Source organism: Urocampus carinirostris, chromosome 9 (assembly GCF_059441175.1).
Source record: "Urocampus carinirostris isolate Australia breed hairy pipefish chromosome 9, RoL_Ucar_1.0, whole genome shotgun sequence".
In the NCBI taxonomy this organism is placed as follows: domain Eukaryota; kingdom Metazoa; phylum Chordata; class Actinopteri; order Syngnathiformes; family Syngnathidae; genus Urocampus; species Urocampus carinirostris.
The window spans coordinates 39,766,904-39,783,720 of NC_142357.1; positions in this window are offsets into that span (position 1 = coordinate 39,766,904).

Below are 16,817 nucleotides of genomic sequence, written 5' to 3' on the forward strand. Positions count from 1 at the left end.
AACCCTAACCCTAACCCTAACCCTAACCCTAACCCTAACCCTCTAACCCTAACCCTAACCCTAACCCTAACCCTAACCCTAACCCTAACCCTAACCCTAACCCTAACCCTAACCCTAACCCTAACCCTAACCCTAACCCTAACCCTAACCCTAACCCTAACCCTAACCCTAACCCTAACCCTAACCCTAACCCTAACCCTAACCCTAACCCTAACCCTAACCCTAACCCTAACCCTAACCCTAACCCTAACCCTAACCCTAACCCTAACCCTAACCCTAACCCTAACCCTAACCCTAACCCTAACCCTAACCCTAACCCTAACCCTAACCCTAACCCTAACCCTAACCCTAACCCTAACCCTAACCCTAACCCTAACCCTAACCCTAACCCTAACCCTAACCCTAACCCTAACCCTAACCCTAACCCTAACCCTAACCCTAACCCTAACCCTAACCCTAACCCTAACCCTAACCCTAACCCTAACCCTAACCCTAACCCTAACCCTAACCCTAACCCTAACCCTAACCCTAACCCTAACCCTAACCCTAACCCTAACCCTAACCCTAACCCTAACCCTAACCCTAACCCTAACCCTAACCCTAACCCTAACCCTAACCCTAACCCTAACCCTAACCCTAACCCTAACCCTAACCCTAACCCTAACCCTAACCCTAACCCTAACCCTAACCCTAACCCTAACCCTAACCCTAACCCTAACCCTAACCCTAACCCTAACCCTAACCCTAACCCTAACCCTAACCCTAACCCTAACCCTAACCCTAACCCTAACCCTAACCCTAACCCTAACCCTAACCCTAACCCTAACCCTAACCCTAACCCTAACCCTAACCCTAACCCTAACCCTAACCCTAACCCTAACCCTAACCCTAACCCTAACCCTAACCCTAACCCTAACCCTAACCCTAACCCTAACCCTAACCCTAACCCTAACCCTAACCCTAACCCTAACCCTAACCCTAACCCTAACCCTAACCCTAACCCTAACCCTAACCCTAACCCTAACCCTAACCCTAACCCTAACCCTAACCCTAACCCTAACCCTAACCCTAACCCTAACCCTAACCCTAACCCTAACCCTAACCCTAACCCTAACCCTAACCCTAACCCTAACCCTAACCCTAACCCTAACCCTAACCCTAACCCTAACCCTAACCCTAACCCTAACCCTAACCCTAACCCTAACCCTAACCCTAACCCTAACCCTAACCCTAACCCTAACCCTAACCCTAACCCTAACCCTAACCCTAACCCTAACCCTAACCCTAACCCTAACCCTAACCCTAACCCTAACCCTAACCCTAACCCTAACCCTAACCCTAACCCTAACCCTAACCCTAACCCTAACCCTAACCCTAACCCTAACCCTAACCCTAACCCTAACCCTAACCCTAACCCTAACCCTAACCCTAACCCTAACCCTAACCCTAACCCTAACCCTAACCCTAACCCTAACCCTAACCCTAACCCTAACCCTAACCCTAACCCTAACCCTAACCCTAACCCTAACCCTAACCCTAACCCTAACCCTAACCCTAACCCTAACCCTAACCCTAACCCTAACCCTAACCCTAACCCTAACCCTAACCCTAACCCTAACCCTAACCCTAACCCTAACCCTAACCCTAACCCTAACCCTAACCCTAACCCTAACCCTAACCCTAACCCTAACCCTAACCCTAACCCTAACCCTAACCCTAACCCTAACCCTAACCCTAACCCTAACCCTAACCCTAACCCTAACCCTAACCCTAACCCTAACCCTAACCCTAACCCTAACCCTAACCCTAACCCTAACCCTAACCCTAACCCTAACCCTAACCCTAACCCTAACCCTAACCCTAACCCTAACCCTAACCCTAACCCTAACCCTAACCCTAACCCTAACCCTAACCCTAACCCTAACCCTAACCCTAACCCTAACCCTAACCCTAACCCTAACCCTAACCCTAACCCTAACCCTAACCCTAACCCTAACCCTAACCCTAACCCTAACCCTAACCCTAACCCTAACCCTAACCCTAACCCTAACCCTAACCCTAACCCTAACCCTAACCCTAACCCTAACCCTAACCCTAACCCTAACCCTAACCCTAACCCTAACCCTAACCCTAACCCTAACCCTAACCCTAACCCTAACCCTAACCCTAACCCTAACCCTAACCCTAACCCTAACCCTAACCCTAACCCTAACCCTAACCCTAACCCTAACCCTAACCCTAACCCTAACCCTAACCCTAACCCTAACCCTAACCCTAACCCTAACCCTAACCCTAACCCTAACCCTAACCCTAACCCTAACCCTAACCCTAACCCTAACCCTAACCCTAACCCTAACCCTAACCCTAACCCTAACCCTAACCCTAACCCTAACCCTAACCCTAACCCTAACCCTAACCCTAACCCTAACCCTAACCCTAACCCTAACCCTAACCCTAACCCTAACCCTAACCCTAACCCTAACCCTAACCCTAACCCTAACCCTAACCCTAACCCTAACCCTAACCCTAACCCTAACCCTAACCCTAACCCTAACCCTAACCCTAACCCTAACCCTAACCCTAACCCTAACCCTAACCCTAACCCTAACCCTAACCCTAACCCTAACCCTAACCCTAACCCTAACCCTAACCCTAACCCTAACCCTAACCCTAACCCTAACCCTAACCCTAACCCTAACCCTAACCCTAACCCTAACCCTAACCCTAACCCTAACCCTAACCCTAACCCTAACCCTAACCCTAACCCTAACCCTAACCCTAACCCTAACCCTAACCCTAACCCTAACCCTAACCCTAACCCTAACCCTAACCCTAACCCTAACCCTAACCCTAACCCTAACCCTAACCCTAACCCTAACCCTAACCCTAACCCTAACCCTAACCCTAACCCTAACCCTAACCCTAACCCTAACCCTAACCCTAACCCTAACCCTAACCCTAACCCTAACCCTAACCCTAACCCTAACCCTAACCCTAACCCTAACCCTAACCCTAACCCTAACCCTAACCCTAACCCTAACCCTAACCCTAACCCTAACCCTAACCCTAACCCTAACCCTAACCCTAACCCTAACCCTAACCCTAACCCTAACCCTAACCCTAACCCTAACCCTAACCCTAACCCTAACCCTAACCCTAACCCTAACCCTAACCCTAACCCTAACCCTAACCCTAACCCTAACCCTAACCCTAACCCTAACCCTAACCCTAACCCTAACCCTAACCCTAACCCTAACCCTAACCCTAACCCTAACCCTAACCCTAACCCTAACCCTAACCCTAACCCTAACCCTAACCCTAACCCTAACCCTAACCCTAACCCTAACCCTAACCCTAACCCTAACCCTAACCCTAACCCTAACCCTAACCCTAACCCTAACCCTAACCCTAACCCTAACCCTAACCCTAACCCTAACCCTAACCCTAACCCTAACCCTAACCCTAACCCTAACCCTAACCCTAACCCTAACCCTAACCCTAACCCTAACCCTAACCCTAACCCTAACCCTAACCCTAACCCTAACCCTAACCCTAACCCTAACCCTAACCCTAACCCTAACCCTAACCCTAACCCTAACCCTAACCCTAACCCTAACCCTAACCCTAACCCTAACCCTAACCCTAACCCTAACCCTAACCCTAACCCTAACCCTAACCCTAACCCTAACCCTAACCCTAACCCTAACCCTAACCCTAACCCTAACCCTAACCCTAACCCTAACCCTAACCCTAACCCTAACCCTAACCCTAACCCTAACCCTAACCCTAACCCTAACCCTAACCCTAACCCTAACCCTAACCCTAACCCTAACCCTAACCCTAACCCTAACCCTAACCCTAACCCTAACCCTAACCCTAACCCTAACCCTAACCCTAACCCTAACCCTAACCCTAACCCTAACCCTAACCCTAACCCTAACCCTAACCCTAACCCTAACCCTAACCCTAACCCTAACCCTAACCCTAACCCTAACCCTAACCCTAACCCTAACCCTAACCCTAACCCTAACCCTAACCCTAACCCTAACCCTAACCCTAACCCTAACCCTAACCCTAACCCTAACCCTAACCCTAACCCTAACCCTAACCCTAACCCTAACCCTAACCCTAACCCTAACCCTAACCCTAACCCTAACCCTAACCCTAACCCTAACCCTAACCCTAACCCTAACCCTAACCCTAACCCTAACCCTAACCCTAACCCTAACCCTAACCCTAACCCTAACCCTAACCCTAACCCTAACCCTAACCCTAACCCTAACCCTAACCCTAACCCTAACCCTAACCCTAACCCTAACCCTAACCCTAACCCTAACCCTAACCCTAACCCTAACCCTAACCCTAACCCTAACCCTAACCCTAACCCTAACCCTAACCCTAACCCTAACCCTAACCCTAACCCTAACCCTAACCCTAACCCTAACCCTAACCCTAACCCTAACCCTAACCCTAACCCTAACCCTAACCCTAACCCTAACCCTAACCCTAACCCTAACCCTAACCCTAACCCTAACCCTAACCCTAACCCTAACCCTAACCCTAACCCTAACCCTAACCCTAACCCTAACCCTAACCCTAACCCTAACCCTAACCCTAACCCTAACCCTAACCCTAACCCTAACCCTAACCCTAACCCTAACCCTAACCCTAACCCTAACCCTAACCCTAACCCTAACCCTAACCCTAACCCTAACCCTAACCCTAACCCTAACCCTAACCCTAACCCTAACCCTAACCCTAACCCTAACCCTAACCCTAACCCTAACCCTAACCCTAACCCTAACCCTAACCCTAACCCTAACCCTAACCCTAACCCTAACCCTAACCCTAACCCTAACCCTAACCCTAACCCTAACCCTAACCCTAACCCTAACCCTAACCCTAACCCTAACCCTAACCCTAACCCTAACCCTAACCCTAACCCTAACCCTAACCCTAACCCTAACCCTAACCCTAACCCTAACCCTAACCCTAACCCTAACCCTAACCCTAACCCTAACCCTAACCCTAACCCTAACCCTAACCCTAACCCTAACCCTAACCCTAACCCTAACCCTAACCCTAACCCTAACCCTAACCCTAACCCTAACCCTAACCCTAACCCTAACCCTAACCCTAACCCTAACCCTAACCCTAACCCTAACCCTAACCCTAACCCTAACCCTAACCCTAACCCTAACCCTAACCCTAACCCTAACCCTAACCCTAACCCTAACCCTAACCCTAACCCTAACCCTAACCCTAACCCTAACCCTAACCCTAACCCTAACCCTAACCCTAACCCTAACCCTAACCCTAACCCTAACCCTAACCCTAACCCTAACCCTAACCCTAACCCTAACCCTAACCCTAACCCTAACCCTAACCCTAACCCTAACCCTAACCCTAACCCTAACCCTAACCCTAACCCTAACCCTAACCCTAACCCTAACCCTAACCCTAACCCTAACCCTAACCCTAACCCTAACCCTAACCCTAACCCTAACCCTAACCCTAACCCTAACCCTAACCCTAACCCTAACCCTAACCCTAACCCTAACCCTAACCCTAACCCTAACCCTAACCCTAACCCTAACCCTAACCCTAACCCTAACCCTAACCCTAACCCTAACCCTAACCCTAACCCTAACCCTAACCCTAACCCTAACCCTAACCCTAACCCTAACCCTAACCCTAACCCTAACCCTAACCCTAACCCTAACCCTAACCCTAACCCTAACCCTAACCCTAACCCTAACCCTAACCCTAACCCTAACCCTAACCCTAACCCTAACCCTAACCCTAACCCTAACCCTAACCCTAACCCTAACCCTAACCCTAACCCTAACCCTAACCCTAACCCTAACCCTAACCCTAACCCTAACCCTAACCCTAACCCTAACCCTAACCCTAACCCTAACCCTAACCCTAACCCTAACCCTAACCCTAACCCTAACCCTAACCCTAACCCTAACCCTAACCCTAACCCTAACCCTAACCCTAACCCTAACCCTAACCCTAACCCTAACCCTAACCCTAACCCTAACCCTAACCCTAACCCTAACCCTAACCCTAACCCTAACCCTAACCCTAACCCTAACCCTAACCCTAACCCTAACCCTAACCCTAACCCTAACCCTAACCCTAACCCTAACCCTAACCCTAACCCTAACCCTAACCCTAACCCTAACCCTAACCCTAACCCTAACCCTAACCCTAACCCTAACCCTAACCCTAACCCTAACCCTAACCCTAACCCTAACCCTAACCCTAACCCTAACCCTAACCCTAACCCTAACCCTAACCCTAACCCTAACCCTAACCCTAACCCTAACCCTAACCCTAACCCTAACCCTAACCCTAACCCTAACCCTAACCCTAACCCTAACCCTAACCCTAACCCTAACCCTAACCCTAACCCTAACCCTAACCCTAACCCTAACCCTAACCCTAACCCTAACCCTAACCCTAACCCTAACCCTAACCCTAACCCTAACCCTAACCCTAACCCTAACCCTAACCCTAACCCTAACCCTAACCCTAACCCTAACCCTAACCCTAACCCTAACCCTAACCCTAACCCTAACCCTAACCCTAACCCTAACCCTAACCCTAACCCTAACCCTAACCCTAACCCTAACCCTAACCCTAACCCTAACCCTAACCCTAACCCTAACCCTAACCCTAACCCTAACCCTAACCCTAACCCTAACCCTAACCCTAACCCTAACCCTAACCCTAACCCTAACCCTAACCCTAACCCTAACCCTAACCCTAACCCTAACCCTAACCCTAACCCTAACCCTAACCCTAACCCTAACCCTAACCCTAACCCTAACCCTAACCCTAACCCTAACCCTAACCCTAACCCTAACCCTAACCCTAACCCTAACCCTAACCCTAACCCTAACCCTAACCCTAACCCTAACCCTAACCCTAACCCTAACCCTAACCCTAACCCTAACCCTAACCCTAACCCTAACCCTAACCCTAACCCTAACCCTAACCCTAACCCTAACCCTAACCCTAACCCTAACCCTAACCCTAACCCTAACCCTAACCCTAACCCTAACCCTAACCCTAACCCTAACCCTAACCCTAACCCTAACCCTAACCCTAACCCTAACCCTAACCCTAACCCTAACCCTAACCCTAACCCTAACCCTAACCCTAACCCTAACCCTAACCCTAACCCTAACCCTAACCCTAACCCTAACCCTAACCCTAACCCTAACCCTAACCCTAACCCTAACCCTAACCCTAACCCTAACCCTAACCCTAACCCTAACCCTAACCCTAACCCTAACCCTAACCCTAACCCTAACCCTAACCCTAACCCTAACCCTAACCCTAACCCTAACCCTAACCCTAACCCTAACCCTAACCCTAACCCTAACCCTAACCCTAACCCTAACCCTAACCCTAACCCTAACCCTAACCCTAACCCTAACCCTAACCCTAACCCTAACCCTAACCCTAACCCTAACCCTAACCCTAACCCTAACCCTAACCCTAACCCTAACCCTAACCCTAACCCTAACCCTAACCCTAACCCTAACCCTAACCCTAACCCTAACCCTAACCCTAACCCTAACCCTAACCCTAACCCTAACCCTAACCCTAACCCTAACCCTAACCCTAACCCTAACCCTAACCCTAACCCTAACCCTAACCCTAACCCTAACCCTAACCCTAACCCTAACCCTAACCCTAACCCTAACCCTAACCCTAACCCTAACCCTAACCCTAACCCTAACCCTAACCCTAACCCTAACCCTAACCCTAACCCTAACCCTAACCCTAACCCTAACCCTAACCCTAACCCTAACCCTAACCCTAACCCTAACCCTAACCCTAACCCTAACCCTAACCCTAACCCTAACCCTAACCCTAACCCTAACCCTAACCCTAACCCTAACCCTAACCCTAACCCTAACCCTAACCCTAACCCTAACCCTAACCCTAACCCTAACCCTAACCCTAACCCTAACCCTAACCCTAACCCTAACCCTAACCCTAACCCTAACCCTAACCCTAACCCTAACCCTAACCCTAACCCTAACCCTAACCCTAACCCTAACCCTAACCCTAACCCTAACCCTAACCCTAACCCTAACCCTAACCCTAACCCTAACCCTAACCCTAACCCTAACCCTAACCCTAACCCTAACCCTAACCCTAACCCTAACCCTAACCCTAACCCTAACCCTAACCCTAACCCTAACCCTAACCCTAACCCTAACCCTAACCCTAACCCTAACCCTAACCCTAACCCTAACCCTAACCCTAACCCTAACCCTAACCCTAACCCTAACCCTAACCCTAACCCTAACCCTAACCCTAACCCTAACCCTAACCCTAACCCTAACCCTAACCCTAACCCTAACCCTAACCCTAACCCTAACCCTAACCCTAACCCTAACCCTAACCCTAACCCTAACCCTAACCCTAACCCTAACCCTAACCCTAACCCTAACCCTAACCCTAACCCTAACCCTAACCCTAACCCTAACCCTAACCCTAACCCTAACCCTAACCCTAACCCTAACCCTAACCCTAACCCTAACCCTAACCCTAACCCTAACCCTAACCCTAACCCTAACCCTAACCCTAACCCTAACCCTAACCCTAACCCTAACCCTAACCCTAACCCTAACCCTAACCCTAACCCTAACCCTAACCCTAACCCTAACCCTAACCCTAACCCTAACCCTAACCCTAACCCTAACCCTAACCCTAACCCTAACCCTAACCCTAACCCTAACCCTAACCCTAACCCTAACCCTAACCCTAACCCTAACCCTAACCCTAACCCTAACCCTAACCCTAACCCTAACCCTAACCCTAACCCTAACCCTAACCCTAACCCTAACCCTAACCCTAACCCTAACCCTAACCCTAACCCTAACCCTAACCCTAACCCTAACCCTAACCCTAACCCTAACCCTAACCCTAACCCTAACCCTAACCCTAACCCTAACCCTAACCCTAACCCTAACCCTAACCCTAACCCTAACCCTAACCCTAACCCTAACCCTAACCCTAACCCTAACCCTAACCCTAACCCTAACCCTAACCCTAACCCTAACCCTAACCCTAACCCTAACCCTAACCCTAACCCTAACCCTAACCCTAACCCTAACCCTAACCCTAACCCTAACCCTAACCCTAACCCTAACCCTAACCCTAACCCTAACCCTAACCCTAACCCTAACCCTAACCCTAACCCTAACCCTAACCCTAACCCTAACCCTAACCCTAACCCTAACCCTAACCCTAACCCTAACCCTAACCCTAACCCTAACCCTAACCCTAACCCTAACCCTAACCCTAACCCTAACCCTAACCCTAACCCTAACCCTAACCCTAACCCTAACCCTAACCCTAACCCTAACCCTAACCCTAACCCTAACCCTAACCCTAACCCTAACCCTAACCCTAACCCTAACCCTAACCCTAACCCTAACCCTAACCCTAACCCTAACCCTAACCCTAACCCTAACCCTAACCCTAACCCTAACCCTAACCCTAACCCTAACCCTAACCCTAACCCTAACCCTAACCCTAACCCTAACCCTAACCCTAACCCTAACCCTAACCCTAACCCTAACCCTAACCCTAACCCTAACCCTAACCCTAACCCTAACCCTAACCCTAACCCTAACCCTAACCCTAACCCTAACCCTAACCCTAACCCTAACCCTAACCCTAACCCTAACCCTAACCCTAACCCTAACCCTAACCCTAACCCTAACCCTAACCCTAACCCTAACCCTAACCCTAACCCTAACCCTAACCCTAACCCTAACCCTAACCCTAACCCTAACCCTAACCCTAACCCTAACCCTAACCCTAACCCTAACCCTAACCCTAACCCTAACCCTAACCCTAACCCTAACCCTAACCCTAACCCTAACCCTAACCCTAACCCTAACCCTAACCCTAACCCTAACCCTAACCCTAACCCTAACCCTAACCCTAACCCTAACCCTAACCCTAACCCTAACCCTAACCCTAACCCTAACCCTAACCCTAACCCTAACCCTAACCCTAACCCTAACCCTAACCCTAACCCTAACCCTAACCCTAACCCTAACCCTAACCCTAACCCTAACCCTAACCCTAACCCTAACCCTAACCCTAACCCTAACCCTAACCCTAACCCTAACCCTAACCCTAACCCTAACCCTAACCCTAACCCTAACCCTAACCCTAACCCTAACCCTAACCCTAACCCTAACCCTAACCCTAACCCTAACCCTAACCCTAACCCTAACCCTAACCCTAACCCTAACCCTAACCCTAACCCTAACCCTAACCCTAACCCTAACCCTAACCCTAACCCTAACCCTAACCCTAACCCTAACCCTAACCCTAACCCTAACCCTAACCCTAACCCTAACCCTAAACATCCACATTAAACAAGTGCACTAAGTGATTTATATGTATATTTCAATTCTTCGATATTTTCGACATACTAACCCCTTTGTTTTTTTTTCACATTTTCGACACACTACCCCCCCTTACGTATTTTTCGATATTTTCGACATACTAACCCCTTTGTTTTTTTTTCACATTTTCGACACACTACCCCCCCCCCTTACGTATTTTTCGATATTTTCGACATACTAACCCCTTTGTTTTTTTCCACATTTTCGACACACTACCCCCCCCTTACGTATTTTTCGATATTTTCGACATACTAACCCCTTTGTTTTTTTCCACATTTTCGACACACTACCCCCCCTTACGTATTTTTCGATATTTTCGACATACTAAGCCCTTTGTTTTTTTTCCACATTTTCGACACACTACCCCCCCTTACGTATTTTTCGATATTTTCGACATACTAACCCCTTTGTTTTTTTCCACATTTTCGACACACTACCCCCCCTTACGTATTTTTCGATATTTTCGACATACTAACCCCTTTGTTTTTTTTTCACATTTTCGACACACTACCCCCCCTTACGTATTTTTCGATATTTTCGACATACTAACCCCTTTGTTTTTTTTTCATATTTTCGACACACTACCCCCCCCTTACGTATTTTTCGATATTTTCGACATACTAACCCCTTTGTTTTTTTTCAACATTTTCGACACACTACCCCCCCTACGTATTTTTCGATATTTTCGACATACTAACCCCTTTGTTTTTTTTCGATATTTTCAACACACTACCCCCCCTTACGTATTTTTCGAGATTTTCGACATACTAACCCCTTTGTTTTTTTTCCACATTTTCGACACACTACCCCCCCTTATGTATTTTTCGATATTTTCGACATATTAACCCCTTTGTTTTTTTTCCACATTTTCTGTTTTTTTTCCACATTTTCGACACACTACCCCCCCTTACGTATTTTTCGATATTTTCGACATACTAACCCCTTTGTTTTTTTTCCACATTTTCGACACACTACCCCCCCTTACGTATTTTTCCATATTTTCGACATACTAACCCCCTTGTTTTTTTTCCATATTTTCGACACACTACCCCCCCTTACGTATTTTTCCATATTTTCGACATACTAACCCCTTTGTTTTTTTTCCACATTTTCGACACACTACCCCCCCTTATGTATTTTTCGATATTTTCGACATATTAACCCCTTTGTTTTTTTTCTACATTTTTGACACACTACCCCACCTTACGTATTTTTCGATATTTTCGACATACTAACCCCTTTGTTTTTTTTCCACATTTTCTGTTTTTTTTCCACATTTTCGACACACTACCCCCCCTTTCGTATTTTTCGATATTTTCGACATACTAACCCCTTTGTTTTTTTTCACATTTTCGACACACTACCCCCCCTTACGTATTTTTCCATATTTTCGACATACTAACCCCTTTGTTTTTTTTCAACATTTTCGACACACTACCCCCCCTTACGTATTTTTCCATATTTTCGACATACTAACCCCTTTGTTTTTTTTCAACATTTTCGACACACTACCCCCCCTTACGTATTTTTCGATATTTTCGACATACTAACCCCTTTGTTTTTTTTTCACATTTTCGACACACTACCCCCCCTTACGTATTTTTCGATATTTTCGACATACTAACCCCTTTGTTTTTTTTTCATATTTTCGACACACTACCCCCCCTTACGTATTTTTCCATATTTTCGACATACTAACCCCTTTGTTTTTTTTCAACATTTTCGACACACTACCCCCCCTTACGTATTTTTCGATATTTTCGACATACTAACCCCTTTGTTTTTTTCCACATTTTCGACACACTACCCCCCCTTACGTATTTTTCGATATTTTCGACATACTAACCCCTTTGTTTTTTTCCACATTTTCGACACACTACCCCCCCTTACGTATTTTTCGATATTTTCGACATACTAACCCCTTTGTTTTTTTTCCACATTTTCGACACACTACCCCCCCTTACGTATTTTTCGATATTTTCGACATACTAACCCCTTTGTTTTTTTTCAACATTTTCGACACACTACCCCCCCTACGTATTTTTCGATATTTTCGACATACTAAACCCTTTGTTTTTTTTCGATATTTTCGACATACTAACCCCTTTGTTTTTTTTCAACATTTTCGACACACTACCCCCCCTTACGTATTTTTCGATATTTTCGACATACTAACCCCTTTGTTTTTTTTCAACATTTTCGACACACTACCCCCCCTTACGTATTTTTCGATATTTTCGACATACTAACCCCTTTGTTTTTTTTTTCACATTTTCGACACACTACCCCCCCTTACGTATTTTTCGATATTTTCGACATACTCACCCCTTTGTTTTTTTTCCACATTTTCGACACACTACCCCCCCTTACGTATTTTTCGATATTTTCGACATACTAAGCCCTTTGTTTTTTTTCCACATTTTCGACACACTACCCCCCCTTACGTATTTTTCGATATTTTCGACATACTAAGCCCTTTGTTTTTTTTCCACATTTTCGACACACTACCCCCCCTTACGTATTTTTCGATATTTTCGACATACTAACCCCTTTGTTTTTTTTCCACATTTTCGACACACTACCCCCCCTTACGTATTTTTCGATATTTTCGACATACTAACCCCTTTGTTTTTTTTCCATATTTTCGACACACTACCCCCCCTTACGTATTTTTCGATATTTTCGACATACTAACCCCTTTGTTTTTTTTCAACATTTTCGACACACTACCCCCCCTACGTATTTTTCGATATTTTCGACATACTAAACCCTTTGTTTTTTTTCGATATTTTCGACATACTAACCCCTTTGTTTTTTTCCACATTTTCGACACACTACCCCCCCTTACGTATTTTTCGATATTTTCGACATACTAACCCCTTTGTTTTTTTCCACATTTTCGACACACTACCCCCCCTTACGTATTTTTCGATATTTTCGACATACTAACCCCTTTGTTTTTTTTCCACATTTTCGACACACTACCCCCCCGTACGTATTTTTCGAGATTTTCGACATACTAACCCCTTTGTTTTTTTTCCACATTTTCGACACACTACCCCCCCTTACGTATTTTTCGATATTTTCGACATACTAACCCCTTTGTTTTTTTTCCACATTTTCGACACACTACCCCCCCCTTATGTATTTTTCGATATTTTCGACATACTAACCCCTTTGTTTTTTTTCAACATTTTCGACACACTACCCCCCTTTACGTATTTTTCGATATTTTCGACATACTAAACCCTTTGTTTTTTTTCGATATTTTCGACACACTAAACCCTTTGTTTTTTTTCCACATTTTCGACACACTACCCCCCCTTACGTATTTTTCGATATTTTCGACATACTAACCCCTTTGTTTTTTTTCCATATTTTCGACACACTACCCCCCCTTACGTATTTTCCATATTTTCGACATACTAACTTCTTTGTGTTTTCTCCACATTTTCGACACACTACCCCCCCTTACGTATTTTTAGATATTTTCGACATACTAAACCCTTTGTTTTTTTTCGATATTTTCGACACACTAAACCCTTTGTTTTTTTTCCACATTTTCGACACACTACCCCCCCTTACGTATTTTTCGATATTTTCGACATACTAACCCCTTTGTTTTTTTTCAACATTTTCGACACACTACCCCCCCTTACGTATTTTTCGATATTTTCGACATACTCACCCCTTTGTTTTTTTTCCATATTTTCGATACACTACCCCCCCTTACGTATTTTCCATATTTTCGACATACTAACTTCTTTGTGTTTTCTCCACATTTTCGACACACTACCCCCCCTTACGTATTTTTCGATATTTTCGACATACTCACCCCTTTGAGTGTCGAAAATGTGAAAAAAAAACAAAGGAGTGAGTATGTCGAAAATATCGAAAAATTTTCGACACACTACCCCCCCTTACGTATTTTTCGATATTTTCGACATACTAAACCCTTTGTTTTTTTTCGATATTTTCGACACACTACCCCCCCTTACGTATTTTTCGATATTTTCGACATACTAACCCCTTTGTTTTTTTTTCCACATTTTCGACACACTACCCCCCCTTACGTATTTTTCGATATTTTCGACATACTCACCCCTTTGTTTTTTTTCAACATTTTCGACACACTACCCCCCCTTACGTATTTTTCCATATTTTCGACATACTAACCCCTTTGTTTTTTTTCAACATTTTCGACACACTACCCCCCCTTACGTATTTTTCCATATTTTCGACATACTAACCCCTTTGGTTTTTTTCAACATTTTCGACACACTACCCCCCCTTACGTATTTTTCCATATTTTCGACATACTAACCCCTTTGTTTTTTTCCACATTTTCGACACACTACCCCCCCTTACGTATTTTTCGATATTTTCGACATACTAACCCCTTTGTTTTTTTTCAACATTTTCGACACACTACCCCCCTTTACGTATTTTTCGATATTTTCGACATACTAACCCCTTTGTTTTTTTTCAACATTTTCGACACACTACCCCCCTTTACGTATTTTTCGATATTTTCGACATACTAAACCCTTTGTTTTTTTTCGATATTTTCGACACACTACCCCCCCTTTCGTATTTTTCGATATTTTCGACATACTCACCCCTTTGTTTTTTTTCCACATTTTCGACACACTACCCCCCCTTACGTATTTTTCGATATTTTCGACATACTAAGCCCTTTGTTTTTTTTCCACATTTTCGACACACTACCCCCCCTTACGTATTTTTCGATATTTTCGACATACTAACCCCTTTGTTTGTTTTCCACATTTTCGACACACTACCCCCCCTTACGTATTTTTCGATATTTTCGACATACTAAACCCTTTGTTTTTTTTCGATATTTTCGACATACTAACCCCTTTGTTTTTTTTCCACATTTTCGACACACTACCCCCGCTTACGTATTTTTCGATATTTTCGACATACTAACCCCTTTGTTTTTTTTCCACATTTTCGACACACTACCCCCCCTTACGTATTTTTCGATATTTTCGACATACTAACCCCTTTGTTTGTTTTCCACATTTTCGACACACTACCCCCCCTTACGTATTTTTCGATATTTTCGACATACTAAACCCTTTGTTTTTTTTCGATATTTTCGACATACTAACCCCTTTGTTTTTTTTCCACATTTTCGACACACTACCCCCGCTTACGTATTTTTCGATATTTTCGACATACTAACCCCTTTGTTTTTTTTCCACATTTTCGACACACTACCCCCCCTTATGTATTTTTCGATATTTTCGACATATTAACCCCTTTGTTTTTTTTCCACATTTTTGACACACTACCCCCCCTTACGTATTTTTCGATATTTTCGACATACTAACCCCTTTGTTTTTTTTCCACATTTTCGACACACTACCCCCGCTTACGTATTTTTCGATATTTTCGACATACTAACCCCTTTGTTTTTTTTCCACATTTTCGACACACTACCCCCCCTTATGTATTTTTCGATATTTTCGACATATTAACCCCTTTGTTTTTTTTCCACATTTTCGACACACTACCCCCCCTTACGTATTTTTCGATATTTTCGACATACTAACCCCTTTGTTTGTTTTCCACATTTTCGACACACTACCCCCCCTTACGTATTTTTCGATATTTTCGACATTCTAAACCCTTTGTTTTTTTTCGATATTTTCGACATACTAACCCCTTTGTTTTTTTTCCACATTTTCGACACACTACCCCCGCTTACGTATTTTTCGATATTTTCGACATACTAACCCCTTTGTTTTTTTTCCACATTTTCGACACACTACCCCCCCTTATGTATTTTTCGATATTTTCGACATATTAACCCCTTTGTTTTTTTTCCACATTTTTGACACACTACCCCCCCTTACGTATTTTTCGATATTTTCGACATACTAACCCCTTTGTTTTTTTTTCACATTTTCGACACACTACCCCCCCTTACGTATTTTTCGATATTTTCGACATACTAACCCCTTTGTTTTTTTTTCACATTTTCGACACACTACCCCCCCTTACGTATTTTTCCATATTTTCGACATACTAACCCCCTTGTTTTTTTTCCATATTTTCGACACACTACCCCCCCTTACGTATTTTTCGATATTTTCGACATACTAACCCCTTTGTTTTTTTTCAACATTTTCGACACACTACCCCCCCTTACGTATTTTTCGATATTTTCGACATACTAACCCCTTTGTTTGTTTTCCACATTTTCGACACACTACCCCCCCTTACGTATTTTTCGATATTTTCGACATATTAACCCCTTTGTTTTTTTTTCACATTTTCGACACACTACCCCCCCTTATGTATTTTTCGATATTTTCGACATATTAACCCCTTTGTTTT